Source organism: Syngnathus floridae, chromosome 6, assembly GCF_059516105.1.
Source record: "Syngnathus floridae isolate MCC-2025c chromosome 6, RoL_Sflo_1.0, whole genome shotgun sequence".
Lineage (NCBI taxonomy): Eukaryota > Metazoa > Chordata > Actinopteri > Syngnathiformes > Syngnathidae > Syngnathus > Syngnathus floridae.
Window position 1 is genome coordinate 14,384,815 of NC_142418.1, and position 13,873 is coordinate 14,398,687.

The 13,873-nt window shown below is 42.4% G+C and overlaps 1 protein-coding gene across 9 annotated transcripts in view; it reads left to right on the top strand.

The window, feature by feature from the left end:
• Positions 1-13,873, top strand: part of lingo1a (leucine rich repeat and Ig domain containing 1a) — a 163,661-nt gene that overhangs the window by 79,819 nt on the left and 69,969 nt on the right. For 6 of the 9 annotated variants that reach the window (XM_088378019.1, XM_088378021.1, XM_088378026.1 and 3 more), the window contains one exon: positions 9,272-9,432. The exons of the other annotated variants lie outside the window; for them this stretch is intronic. The gene's annotated coding sequence lies outside the window, so the exon portion shown is untranslated. The remainder of the gene's footprint in view (positions 1-9,271; positions 9,433-13,873) is intronic. 9 annotated transcript variants of the gene reach the window in all.

The window sequence follows — 13,873 nt, forward strand, 5'->3', positions numbered from 1 at the left end:
TCGAGCATGTTGTTTGCTTTGGTGACTGCTGTCCTAGCTTAATACTCTTGAGAGAACAGATATGAAAGTCAAGCCTTCTTTTTCTTTAATTTTTTTTTTTATTTATTTAAAAAAACTCTAAACTATCTATTTAATTATTCACTTATTTATTTATTGATTTATTTGCGGGGGAAAAAAAAACCTCAATACCATAGGACAAAATTGTCCCAATCGTTGCTGGTTCCTCATTGGCTTTTTCCAAATTTGTTGTAACGCCTTCTCATAATGAAGCCCGGCCCCATGAGAGCAAACGATAAGGATTACAGTCAGGAGGCCAAAAGCAATTTATCCGCTTGCGTCACATGACCACTAACGGCGACTTAATTGCCGGCGAAAACGACCCGGGCAGATTGTTTATTGAGAAACTAATCTGTCCGCCTCTGCGCCTCGGGCTGCTGGCCCGCAAATACAGTCGGACCCTAACCTGGCACAACAGGCGGCGACGAGGGTCGTCATTCATCAGGCCGGCTAACACGGAGCTCGCCGACGCCATGACATTGAAGCGAGAGCCTCGCGTATATGCGCCGCTCTTGCCGGGTGAGGTATTTAAAGCCATTCCCCGTTGTCGCTCCGCTAGCGCGCTTCCGTTGTATCTGCGGATGAAATATTAACCCGCGGACCGTCGCCTAAGTGTTTCATAAATATTGCATAGTGTGGAAGCAGTAATTGGTTCGCCCATCTACAATGGCTGTCACCCCGGCCCGCAGGAAGAAAAAAAAAAAAAAAAAAGGAACAGAGCGAAAAGGCAGCGCAGAGGACAATGTAGCGGATGCGGCTCTTAATAGAACGCCGCATATCTCTCCTGTATTGTGCATTATGGCCACAAGGAAAGCACTTAGCGGCCGTGATGGTTTGCAATGCGCCGGCTTTATTACAAAAGCACATCCTATCCATTTCCAGGCGCCTCTTTTTTGTGTGGAGAGCGCCGGCGCTGACATTGAATCATGTGGCACTTTGTTTTGGGAAACAAAATCAATCAATATTTATACAAGACATTATTGGCCGGAGATTAAAAGGCACATTGAATTCGTAAAGGTGCTCCAAACTTTGAAAGTGGAAGCTTAAAGGCCCGGTGAGGTTTCAAGAAATGTCTTGAAAATTTGACTCACTGCCGAGAATTGTGTTTTCTGGAAAAGTTGAACAGATAAGCGTAGAAAATGAAGCAAAATTGTTATTAAGAAAATATAAAACTACAATTCACGGAATGCATTTGCGCGTACTTGCAAAAGTCAAATTTTGTTTTACTTCATTTTGGCAACTCGTCTTCCGAATGAATTTACTAGCACTTTGAAATTTTCTTTCAAATTTATTTATTTATTTAAAAAAGAAATCCGCCGGCTTTGAAACTGCGTAAAAACGGGCAACTTTGGACATGCGGAATAAACAAAACATCAGTTTGTGTTCCTGCTTTGGTTTCGCCGATTATCAGGACAGCGTTGCGTTATCAGTCCCGGCACAACATGCGTGCGTTGTGCAAGTCTGCAAAACGGAATTTATTTATTTATTTGCAAGCAGTGGGGGGGATTACACAACCCGGCTCAAATTTTGGTGGGCAGAACAGCTCAACGGTGTCGAGGGCCGTCGTTTTGGAGCTCATCCTTCAGCGGAGAATTTTTCTTTTTATCTTCCCGCTCGCAGGACGCATGTGCCTATCTGACCTACTTCTCCCGCAAGTTGTCCTCTTTCTTACTTTTGTGCGTTTCCTCGTCGGCAAATTGAAGCTGCGGGCGGACGACTCCGTTTTTATCGATACATTTGTTAGATCATCAGAATATCCCAACCCAGTTTAAAATAATGGGATCGTTTAGTCACTGCCACTGGCGCAGCTAGGTTTTTTTTCTCGGGGGGCCAAGGGGCCTGCAAAAAAAAAAAAAAAAAAAAGAAAATTCTTCAGAAAACACCGATACACATTCATTATATGTTCTCAACAAGGCATGGGGCAAATGTTGGGGGGAAAAAATCCTGTAAATATCTGAAAATACTCAAAAGTCAATGATCAGGCCTGGTCCAAGCAAATATCAAAATTTATACGGCAAATGAATACGGCAATCAAATCTGGTCATTAAGCATTCCGCTTCCAGAAATCTTGATGGCGGACTTTGAGTTCTTGCGTTTGAGCCGCGCAAAAGGTTTCTTAGTCCGACTTGAGTGCCAGCATATGAGAACAAGGCGCTTCCCACCGGCTGTTGCGAAGAGCCCCGGGGCCAAAGGCTTTCTCTTTCTCTTTCTCGGCGTGACAGAAAACGTCTTCTTGACAGATGTTTATCATTTAAGTCCGAGCGCTCTGCTCCGCCTGGCCTTCATATCTCGGCCGCTTTTCCCCCAAGCTCAGCAGAGAATCGGGATCCTTCCAGATATCAGCCGGAAACGAGCTTTCTCAGACAAGATTTTAAAAAATACATTTTAAAATGCAACAGTTTTTTCTTCCTTTTTTAGATGGTTTGGCCATGAACTAAAAATAGTGTTTTAATAATAACGGCATTTCTGGCTGTACAAAACCTATCCATATCGTTATATTTTTTTTATTCCATTTGAATGTCTTGGAGTGATGAGGAACGTATTGTTAATCATCACACTCATTAATTCATTTTTTTTGCCTAATATTTCCTTTTGAAAAAAAGGTTCTATTTTGGGCCTTTAATGAATGAATGCAAGATGAGAAGATTTATATCTATATTAGCCTCTATGTCTAGGATATGGAAAACTTTGCTATTATCATTGGATTTAAAAAGTCTACACACCCGTTTCATTGCCAGGTGTTAAAACCTTAAACCTTAAAAATCACTCAGTTGGGGTAAAAAAGGCATTTTAGAGAAGGGGAGTTGCACAAGTGTGCACCCCCTCCCTAACTGGGCAAAGTTCAGAATGAACCACTCACGTTCAAACATGGGAATTAAACTTCCTCTGATGACACCCGAAAATAAAGTTCAGCAGTTCAAGTCGGCTTTTTCTTTTTTTTGTTTTCTTTCTAGCAGAGGCTTTTTTGCTTACACTGACAGCTACTCAAAACTATTTTTAATTCCCTCCCCACCTTGACTGATGATTCAATTCCATTTGAAATGTTTCATCTTTTCATCTTTTGAGGATGGCCAAAGCTGCCTTTGGTGACAAATATCCTTTTTGAGAACTACGGCCAAAAAGCTCAACCCTGGTTTCATTTGAATATATTTCAAGTACTGCTTGTAAAATCAAGAATATTTCGGCACTAAAGGTGATTTTCCCCAACCATGTTGAGTGCACACAAGTGGAACAAATTGGCAGAATATTAAGAGCTATTTTTAAAAGAACTGCATTGTCACCTCAGGGGGGGGCTGACAGCTGCTGCTCTATGCAGTTGACATCACCTGACAGTCGAGCAAACAATTTGGCTCGTGGAGAAGAGTTCAAAGTAAAGTCGTTTCCCCAACTTCTTCAAGATTTTTTTTTTTCCAACCTCGACATTTTGGGATTGTACGTCATTTGAGTATCACAGCCTGTCCCTAATAATGTGACCTCACAAGCAATATTGAGCAACTCAACTTTAGACTTCCTCATTTTGTTCACTCGAATACATAAAGAGCTCTTTTTGTGTGTATTTTTTATTTTTTTTTAGTTATTCCAAGCAGGTTACGAGTTCATTGAAGCGGCGGCAGTGCACTCAACAGTAAACGCTCCGTTTTTTTTTGTCGCCTGGCTGGCCGGCTGGCTGGCTGCTGGGCAGAGCCGTAATGCGACGTGTTTGCAAATTCTAACTTGTTAATATTACGGGCCATACTCCAAATGAAAGTGACAGGCAAATTAATTTTTGGGTTCATAATGAGAAAAAAAACAATTAGGCATGATGATGCGCTTCATGAGTGCAGTAATTCGTTTGGAAATGTCAAAACGCTGTCGCTCAATAATGCTTCTGTACCTTTTTTTCCATTTGGACTGTGCACATAAACCGACATATTTTTTTTATGATCGCAAATAAACAAGCGGGCCCACCGGAGTTGGCGGAGATTATGTTGAAGCAATACAACGCCTCCCCCTCTATTATAATCTACCCTGCGGTGTCGGAAGTCCAACTGTGTTTGATTTTCACTGATGAGCGTTTGGGGGTGGGGGGGTGAACTGTTTTTTTTTCTCCTCCAGTTCAGCCTGAGAAAATGTCACGTGAATTTAAAAAGATGAAAATAACAGAGACATTTAGTTTACCTGCAAGCAGTTAAAAAATGACTGAACATTTTTTTTTTTTTTTTTTTTTTAGAAATGGCCGTGCTTGTTTTTTTGCATTCTCCCCGGCTTTGGGTTTGCGCTCAAGTATGAAAAAATCTTTTCCAATTGAGTGCGAGTCCCTGCAATTTGCCCGCCGGCGTATTCTGGCGGACATGAACTCTCCATCCCGAGAGCTCTTCCTTGGGGAGAGGCAACGCGTGTTGCATGTGCTGAGGCTTAACAGCAGGTTTATACCAAGGTTAGCGTCACTCCTCAGGCCCGCGTAACTCCTCGGCGGAAACGATTGACGTGGCCATAAGCCGATCTGGCTATCCGGGGAGCTGACGAATGCATCTTTGATGCCTCACTCGTGCCCATGTTGGAATCCACTTTGTACATACATGCATTTACAGCACATTTGGACGAGAGCCTTGAGTGCCTCTTGGAAAGTTGACCTTTTACTTCAACATGGATATGAGCAGAAAAGTGCTGTTTTTTTTCGGGGCGTGGGGGGTAATATACCGGTACATGACATGGAATGGCTTTTAATCCATAAATACGGGTATGAAAATGTGTTTTTATAATATGTTTTGGTCATCTGTCCTCATTTTCTGTGAAACAGTTTGTAAGGTCACAGTTTTTAATATTATAAATGATAATGATTGTATTAAAATAACAATTATATATGATGTTAAAAAAAAAAGCAGTATAAAACAGATATGTAAAAGGCCATAGTTAGAAATAACCTACGTAAGCTGCAGTTGATGTTTTCAAAAGGACAAAGAAAACATCTTGTCTGTCTAACTGTGCTGCACCACCGTTTGTGTAGCCGTTGTTTTTTAGCTCATCTTTGGCAATGTGCATTCTTTCGTTAGCATTAAGCTAATCAGACTTTCCGAAGACAAATCTTTTGTTCATCCCTTCTGATGTTCATCTCTACCTACAGTGCCTCGTGGGTTTTTTCCCCAAATGTTAACAAAGACTCTCTATCCTCACGATTCTGTTCTCGATGGCGCCTCATCATCCTCAATGTCACGTCCAACTGCCCGCATTGACGAGCACTCCAGCGCCAGGCACCTTTCGAGGGCACAACAAGCCGCTTTAATTAGGCGCTCACATATTCATTCATCACTCTCATTACCGAAGCCAAAGAGGACTTGAGTATGGATTTAACAAAGTCGTGTGCCTGCTGCTTGAAGATAGCTTGTGCACTTGTACCCAAGTCCAATCAGAGGCTGTGACTCACAACCTTGTTGCAATCAACATTTTGTTGTGCGCTGTGTGGCCGTCATTTTTCCAAAACACTTTTCAATCAAATTCTCTCAAATTGTCGAGATGCCCATTTCATAGATGAACCGCCCCCGGGGTAACTTGAGTACACCCTGCACTTTGCACCTTGAAAAAAGTTCTCCGTGTTTTCCCAGTTTGTTGCAGTCATTAAAAGGACAGAAACACACGGCGGAAAATGTGTGTTAATTACGCCTGCGCTGCCAACACGGAGATTAGCGTGTTCTCGTTATCCGCCGCCGTTTGTGTGCGCTAATTCTCTGAGATGCTGAGACCTTTTCTGGGGCTGTTAGCATTCAGAAGAAAGTCTCTATTATGGGATGTGTTTACGCTCAGGGGGGCTCCTCGCCGGATCCTTCCACCAGCTTGCAGGCAGTCACGAGCAACCTCGTTCTGAGCTCGCTGGGCCGTCAAAGGCTGCGAGGATGTTCTTCCAGAAGCCAAGACGGCTAGTTTTTAGGATGTATTATTTAGCAGTGACACCAGGTGGTTCAAATGACGATGCGGCTGACCTTCTTGCTTTATCCAGAGCCTTCATGAATCTATCTGGGTTAGTTTTGGAACTGGGACAGAAAAAAAAAACAAGTTTGCATGCAAAATGTAAAAGATTAGAAATGCATAATTTAATTCTCCTAAGCAGTGCCAGGAAAGTGTCAGACCTCGATGTTTCTGCTGCCTTTAATAGTGGAATATTGCATCAACCATGATATAAGATTGTCTCGTCATTTCACTCAAGGCTCAATTTTGACAAACTAACGTCGTCTAGTTTGAAGCTGCTTAAAGATATTTGCAGTACGAGAGCATTATGAATGGCACGGGGATCATAATGCTCTCGTAGCAGAGTGTGTAGGTGGCCGTGACTAAACATGCAACTAAATGAATAAATAAATAAATAATATGAATAAATACAATATCTATAAATGAATAAATAAATAGTTAATTGCATAAATATAATATAAATAAATATTATGAATAAATGGATAAATAGAATGAAATAAAGCCATGTTTGCCTTCCCCGAGTCTTTGCAGCCTACGACACTGAAAGGCATTTCTTCTTATTTATTTATTTATTTTCAAAAAGAAGGTTGCCACAGTTTCTGGATAAGCCGCTATCAATTGATGTTTGCTTTTGCTTTCATGTACACTGAGCCGCGCAAGCAGACAGCAGACAGGTTTATCGTTATAATTAAAAAGCAGGTCGATGAACTGGCCCCGCCCGAGCTTCGTTTGAAGGAGCAGCAAATGTCGCTCACTTGATATTCTCTATGTGCAATAGACAAACAATTTAATTCAATTGCAATTTTGTTCTATAATATGAGACTTAATCTAAATCGATGTTTTTGCCTTCATCACCACGATTTCTCGAGAGCGCTCCACATCGTGGAAATTTTCAAACACCCTTAATTGGCCCTTTATCGACTTTGTTAGGAGTCGCTATTTAGTCCAATTGCCTGCGTGCACACGTTGCTCATGTTTTTCTATAATTTCATTCAACTCAACATCTGCTTCTTCTTCACACGCAGTTAGAAAAAAAACATTTGGCTAAATGTCAACCAGTTCCAGGTAGAGCAAAGCAGCCCCAGATTATATTCGATCACCTGATATGATCAATCTCTTTCAAATACATCTTGTAAGCCAGTCTAGACCAATTTCATAATTTTATTGTTTCCTTGTGCCAGTGAGTGCATCATATCCCCCGTTTGGCTGTTTGCTGGTGTTACGTCAGCATTAGCAGTTGAGCCGTGGATTTGGTTAAAAGAAACGGGAATATGAAATCTCATCGAGCACGTTGAGCTGTATGAGCCTTCTATTGCAGCCGAATTGTAAAACCTCATCGCTTTTTTTTTTTGGGTAACTCTCCACAAGAGGATTTGATTGTAATTCAACACTGCGGATCCTTGTCTCCTGGGTTGCGACGTGTCGACGTGTGCTAATACATGTAAAGCCTGAATTCCCATTTCCATATACTGTATGTATGCTGATGCGCGGCAGGCAAAATATGTCACTAAATCTGCCGCGTGGCAAATCTGCCAGAGCTTCGTTACCTGCTGCATCAAAACGTTATGTTGCATCAGTGAAGTTGGGCCAATCAGTTTGGAAAGGAGACCATTTTTTTTTGTTTATCTGATGTTTAAGTGCATGTTTAATTTGCTCAGTTGACTCGATTGTTCAAACTGTAAAAATTATAGTTTGATAACAGAATAAAAATTAATGTGATCAGTGTGCCAAAGCACTACTTGTATTTGAAGTGGAAATTTGGCTGCATTTTCCGACCTCCTGAGGCATTTGAGAAACGCAGAATAGGCACGGATTCCGAGGATAGGTAACATCCCAGAATGTGAACGGGTCAATTTGCGAGTAGCGAATCGCGACCAGGCAAGGGAACATCGCAGTGTCCCAAAAAAAAAAAACGTAGACTGAAAGTGACCTGCTTCGCAAGTCCGTTGGGTGTGTAACACATTGGAAATCTCAGCACATCAGTCATGAGGACAGGAGCAGCACTCGCCAACATAGCGCAATTAGCGACAGACTTTTTTTTTTTTCTTTGCCCTTGTGACGTCCTTTCACCAGCTAACTTTCCTGCAGTTCAAAGGTCAGCTCTGTAAAAATGTGTGCGATCCCCTGGGGAAGGGGTGGGGAGGTTTTCAGGAAATGTCCCGCGCTCACCATGTGAATGTGTGTAAGAATTCTCAAAGAGACGCAAGCCGCCGACGTCCTCCCACGGTGTCCCGCACCGGCGCCGTCTTTGTTCCCATTTTTATTTCATCTATTTTATTTTTGCTCGGCGCTGCTTCCCCGATAAAAAGCGCTTTGTAAACGTTGTTTGGCGCTAGATGAAAACTTGACTCGCTCCCTTGTCACATTGCGTACAAACATTTCATCACCGCATAAAGATGTGAAAACATTTGTTTTCCTTTTACAACGCTCAAAATAGAAAACAGTTACGCTTGCTCCTTGTTAAATGCTCATTAATTGAACAGATTTATTAAGGCCGTCGTCGCAATTCCGTATTTGAACTCACTGCAACTTTCCGGACTTTCTATTTATTTAGTTCTCGGAGTGTTGCGCAAGGTGACCGTTAAAAATGGTTCATGAAATAAATTGTGACAAACATTGCATACCATAATGTTTTTTGATCTAAAGTTGCAGAACAGTTCACCCCCCTTAAGAAAAACTGTAGTGAGGCCACAAAATCCCCCCCAAAAAAAACGAATGAAAAATTAAAGGGGAATAAAAAATGGCGGCTCATTTGATTTTTCCGTGAAAAGGTTCTAAAACACACGCCGGTGATCATTTTTCACCGTTTATTAAACAGCAACAACTAGTTAAACGTGATGAATGTGCCTTCGCACGTGCAATGCAGCACGGCGCATGCGACACAATCACACTTGTCCGAGCCTCCATTAAGGCGCTCGGATGATTACGGATGAGAGTTTGGAGCGCTTGTGACAGGCGTGCCCATGAACCGACACGTGGCACTGTCAGCTCATCCCGCATGCATGCGCATCCGTAAACAGCGAGGAAATCTCACAGATTAGCTTTGTGATCAAAACCATATTGTTGCCAATTCTTCTTCTGGAGGCCAAAATATGCCAAAGATATTTTATGTCTGACAATACCAGTTACAACACCAGTTACAAATACGCCAAAGATATTTCACTATACCAGTTCCAATCCCTCAAGGCAAAGTTAAACTTAGCCTCTGCTTTGCACACAATTTGTGATGCGCAACACTTACATTGAACTATTTTTACATTTTTGTCCGCAGCGGGATGTGAACCGTGAACCTCAAAAAAGTAAGACTTCAAAGATGTTACAGATGAGCCGCCACATGCAACACTGCACAAAGAAGACAGAAGGAAAATATTCCCCCTGTGGCTGCACCGACTGGGATGTTTACGTTGAAAAAGCATCGCAGAGGATTGCGGGGTAGGTGAATTGCAACCCGGAGCGTCTTCACGCATGTATGGACATGTATATATATATATGGAGAAAAGCATTTTTTTCCTTCCCTCTCCTTTCCGCCGCATGAGGTACAAAGTCGACTTTTATTTGTCTTACTTGTATTTCTTTCCTTGCAATCGTATCGAGGCCTCCGTCAACAACAGCGAGAAACGTGCCAGCACGTAATTGTGCATTCTGCTAGGTCACTTTCACACAGAGCGTCGACGTACTGAATAAACATTGTGAATTATGAATGACGTGCTTATAGGCAACAGCCTACGTCGAAAATACATTACGGGAATCGTCCGTTTAGATGTCATACTGCGAACAAAATGGGTTTTTTTTTTCATATGGTGTGGATGGTTACCTTGCCAATAAGAACATGTAAAATGCAAGCTCGAGAAAAGCATTAGCGGCAGAAAAGATCACATGACAGCATGTCTGACTTTCTGTGCGATAATTGGATGCTAATTGGGTTTTGTTTGTGTTGCTCGTGCTGAATTAAAACGCCTCTGCCTGACATATTTGTTGACGCTCGCTCGTATCAAGGGGCTTCGTGCTATCCGTCCTGTCCGACATCTTACGATCAATATTTCATGTCGACCAAACAGGTTGCTTACAGAAGTTCTTTGTTTGATATCATTCCTGCACTGTGAAGTATAAATTTACATATTTCGCCTCGCAGGTTTTCTTCCCTGTAAATTTGGGCTACCCGTCAGTTGTTAGCACTAAGCTAACTGCTAAATGCTGTGGGTTTTGAAAAAGTTGGCATCATGAAGATGTATGTACATATGTATTTCCAGAAATAATTTTTCAAATTAAAGTGTGAATGATCATCAGATTAGGACAAAGGCAAAATGAGAAGCCCCTCCAACCTCCACACATTAGCTGTGACACACTAATAGCATATTAGCCTCTTTAGCTAGTTAGCATAATGGGTGAGCTGCGAGCTGTGTAGCTTCACTGTTTGCGGAACAATTTGCGTTGGCCTAGTCAAAATTCTGATTAAATAAACTATCAAGTTGTAATTTATTCTTGCTTGTTTTTAACAGGAGCTTTTAGAATGCTTGCGATTATCTTCCGCCAGTTAAAAAGGTACAAATGTGCCGCTTCTACTTCATCCACACCGCCGTGAGGTGATTTCACAGTTCTGATTAACTTTCCTCTCCATTAGCTTCTATCAATGTGTGCACAAATTCATATTAAACACACGATAGTAGCAGCTGTGGCCACTCATCAAGCATATTGTTGAAAAAAAAAAAAAGCGGATTCATTGTCAACATGTGAAGATTAATGGCTCCTGCTGACTTGGCTTTAATCACGCTCCAAAGTCCGGAAAGAGCGGCTAACCGTTCCGACAAAAGAAATATATTGCACTTAAGTGCGTAAGCGTAAGGCCTGCAAATTCTTCATTATAATGAATCACTTTCCCCTCAGCAGCCGAAAGACGAGCGACGGCTGTTCCGCAATTAAAGACGGAGGCCCCGCTAAGTAATTTACTCTTTGCTGCCGGATGGTTGGCGTGGGTCCTTCACTAAATGCTGACTGCACATTATATTTTAACACGCCCTCGCTTCAGAGCCCCCTTTGGAAACATAAACTCTGTCTTTTTTTTTTTTTAATATCTAAATGTTTTATTTGAGTTGAGTCGGAGGCACGTCCCTTGTTTAAAACCGTTTCGAAATCCTTTTGCAGTACATAACACATATTTTACATTATTGTCGTCATGTGATTTTATTTCCCATATTTTTTATACATATAAACACAAAATACAGTGATGGTTTAGTTTTAGCCTGTTAATTAAATTTAAGGTGAAGAAGGCCAGTGGCCCTTGCCTTTGCATTTTTCTTTGTGACCCTAAGGAGACAAAAGTTTGCACACCTTTAATTTATTGGAGGTTTCAAAACATTTCTTCATCGTGCCCGGCGAAATAAATGCGCGTCACGCTCAGGACGTCGTCGGGCCGGTTAGCTGATTAAAAGCGAGCGATGCTAATTTTGTCGGCGGCGCGCAGGGAGACTGGCAGTTTAAGATTCATGAAGTTGCATAATTGGAAGCTGATTAAAACAGTTTGGGGATTTTTCAGAAAAGAGATCAACAAGACGCTTCGTTCTGGCTCATAAACGGACTCATGAAATCAATCAGCGGCACTTTTAGTCCACCGAGGAATATCACGTGGTCGGGTTGCTGCACTCGCTATCCATGTTAAATTAGCTTCATTGCCTCGTTTAGAGGAAGACAATTGTCATGTTTGACTTGAATTACGACTATTTAGCAATAAGAGAACTTTATTATTCGTAGGCCACCTAGATGCGGTAAATCTCGTTCAGCATGCGTACAACACACAGGGACAGCTCTGAACTGATTCATACGTTAATCCCGTTTGCGGTTTATTTTTCTGAAATATTTCTTCTGTCAACGTGCTGTTTTATTGCCGTAGATTGTTTTTGGACATGCGAGCGAGCCTGCAGGCACACGCGGGAGTGTCACGGAGCACATTTTCACGGGTGAAAATATGACGAGCGACACACGGCAGCTGTTCTTTGAAATGACATGGCCTCCTGCGGCCGCCACGCCTTGTGACACGCCGTTGTTTGGTACGCGAGAAATAGAGCAAGTCAAAGCGTCGCAAATATGCCAGTTTAACGCCCTTGAAGGACACACACAAACACACACTTGCACTTGTATTGACAAAACATTAGGACGTTTCTGGTATCTCCTTGCTATTTTGTTTCATCACAGCAGTTTGGAATCCTGTGTATTTAAAAAAAAATAAAAAAATCAAACAATATCTTCACCCTCAGCGTCTAAGACGGCAACAGTTCTGGCCTGCTGCCTCCATATTATTGGGGGTAAATAAGAAACAGTAGGTGGAATTTGGAAAAATATATATTTCAAGGAAATGGGAACCTTCCAATTAAATGCACAACAGGGTCCACCACCGTGCAGTCGGAAATGTTGTCGTGTTGTGCGGCGCGGCGCCTTCCCATGCAGACCCTCGCAGGATTTCAGGCTGTGGCTAATGAGGCTTAGCGCTTATGTGGGCCAACTCAGACTGGGGCTCCACCGTGGAAAAAAAAATGCTCACACATGATTAGTGTGGAAATCAAAGCCCGCCCTGAACACAACCTGCTACCTCGTTCTGTGTGTTTACAGCCGAGCGTTTGTTTTCATTCCGGTCGCTAACTCAAATGATGTTGCCGGGTGCACAAAATTCACATATTCAAATATTTTTCGGACAATACATTGCTCTCTGACGTCACCATGATCCGACTTGAGTAATTACAAATCAATCTTGGTCCGGAATGTGACAGTGTGTGACGACCACCCACCGCGTCGACCGCAATCCCGAGTCAAAGGCCTCGGATCGATCATCAACGTTGCAGGCTCGACGTGTCCTTCGGCCGTGTGTCCTCTGAGGAGCCTGGCGAGACGGTCCCCGCCAGGCCTTTAAAGAATCAGCCGCGTTTGATGATGACTTGCCATTTGCTGCTCAGTATGCAAGCTGACCAGCTCATGTCGTTTCCTTTCGGCGAGTCATTAGTCACACATTTATTTTGAACTGGTGTCAATTCTCTCTCAGTATGAGCTGACTTCTTTTGACTGCAGTCATTTAGACTTAGTCGGTCTCCTTATTGCCATTTAAACCAAAATAAGGCATTAGCTTTAAGTGCCATTAGCACTCAAAGCTAGAAAACCTGGCGCAGCTTGATTTTCGTCCTTGGGTAAGTCTATTTTAGCGTGTTTGTGGATTTGGTAGACCATGTTGGGCAAAAAATTGCTGGCTGAAAGTAGGCTCAACTTTAGAGGAAACAAGTCAGCTGTGTTCACGCCCACTACGGCGCAGCACACACAACTTCTCAGTACATCTGTCAATCTTTGCTTTGGTCTTCCTTTTAATTTCTTGCCTGGCTGCTCCATCATGATCATGATGATGATCATCACCATCTCCGTCCGTCAATCTGTCCGTCCGTCCGTCCGTCCATCCATCCATCCATCCATCCATCCATCCAACCTCCACATCTTCATCTTCATTTCTGCTGACTCAGCACTGCTTCCCATTATTTGTTTCCATTTTTCCGAAAGAATGATATCAAATATTCCTCAACTCCCCACGCACATGGAAATTTTGCATCTGTCCACATATTAGCAGAATGTCTTGCTCAACATGGCTGCCTCTTTGATTCAATTTATTGGCTTGGCTGTCATAGTAACAAGAAAACCAGAATGAAGCTTGTGGCTGTTCGGGAAAAAAGGTCGTTCGTTAGTTGGCAGCTGGAAAACAGACTCAAACAACCGTGTCCTGCTGCCATTGCTGTCAAGTTTTTTATTTTTTGCTGACACCAGCTGTTTTTTTTAAAAGTCAAGTGCACCAACGTTAATGTTTTTGTCACACGGGTTCAGGCTGCTTTCAGGAAAAAATATT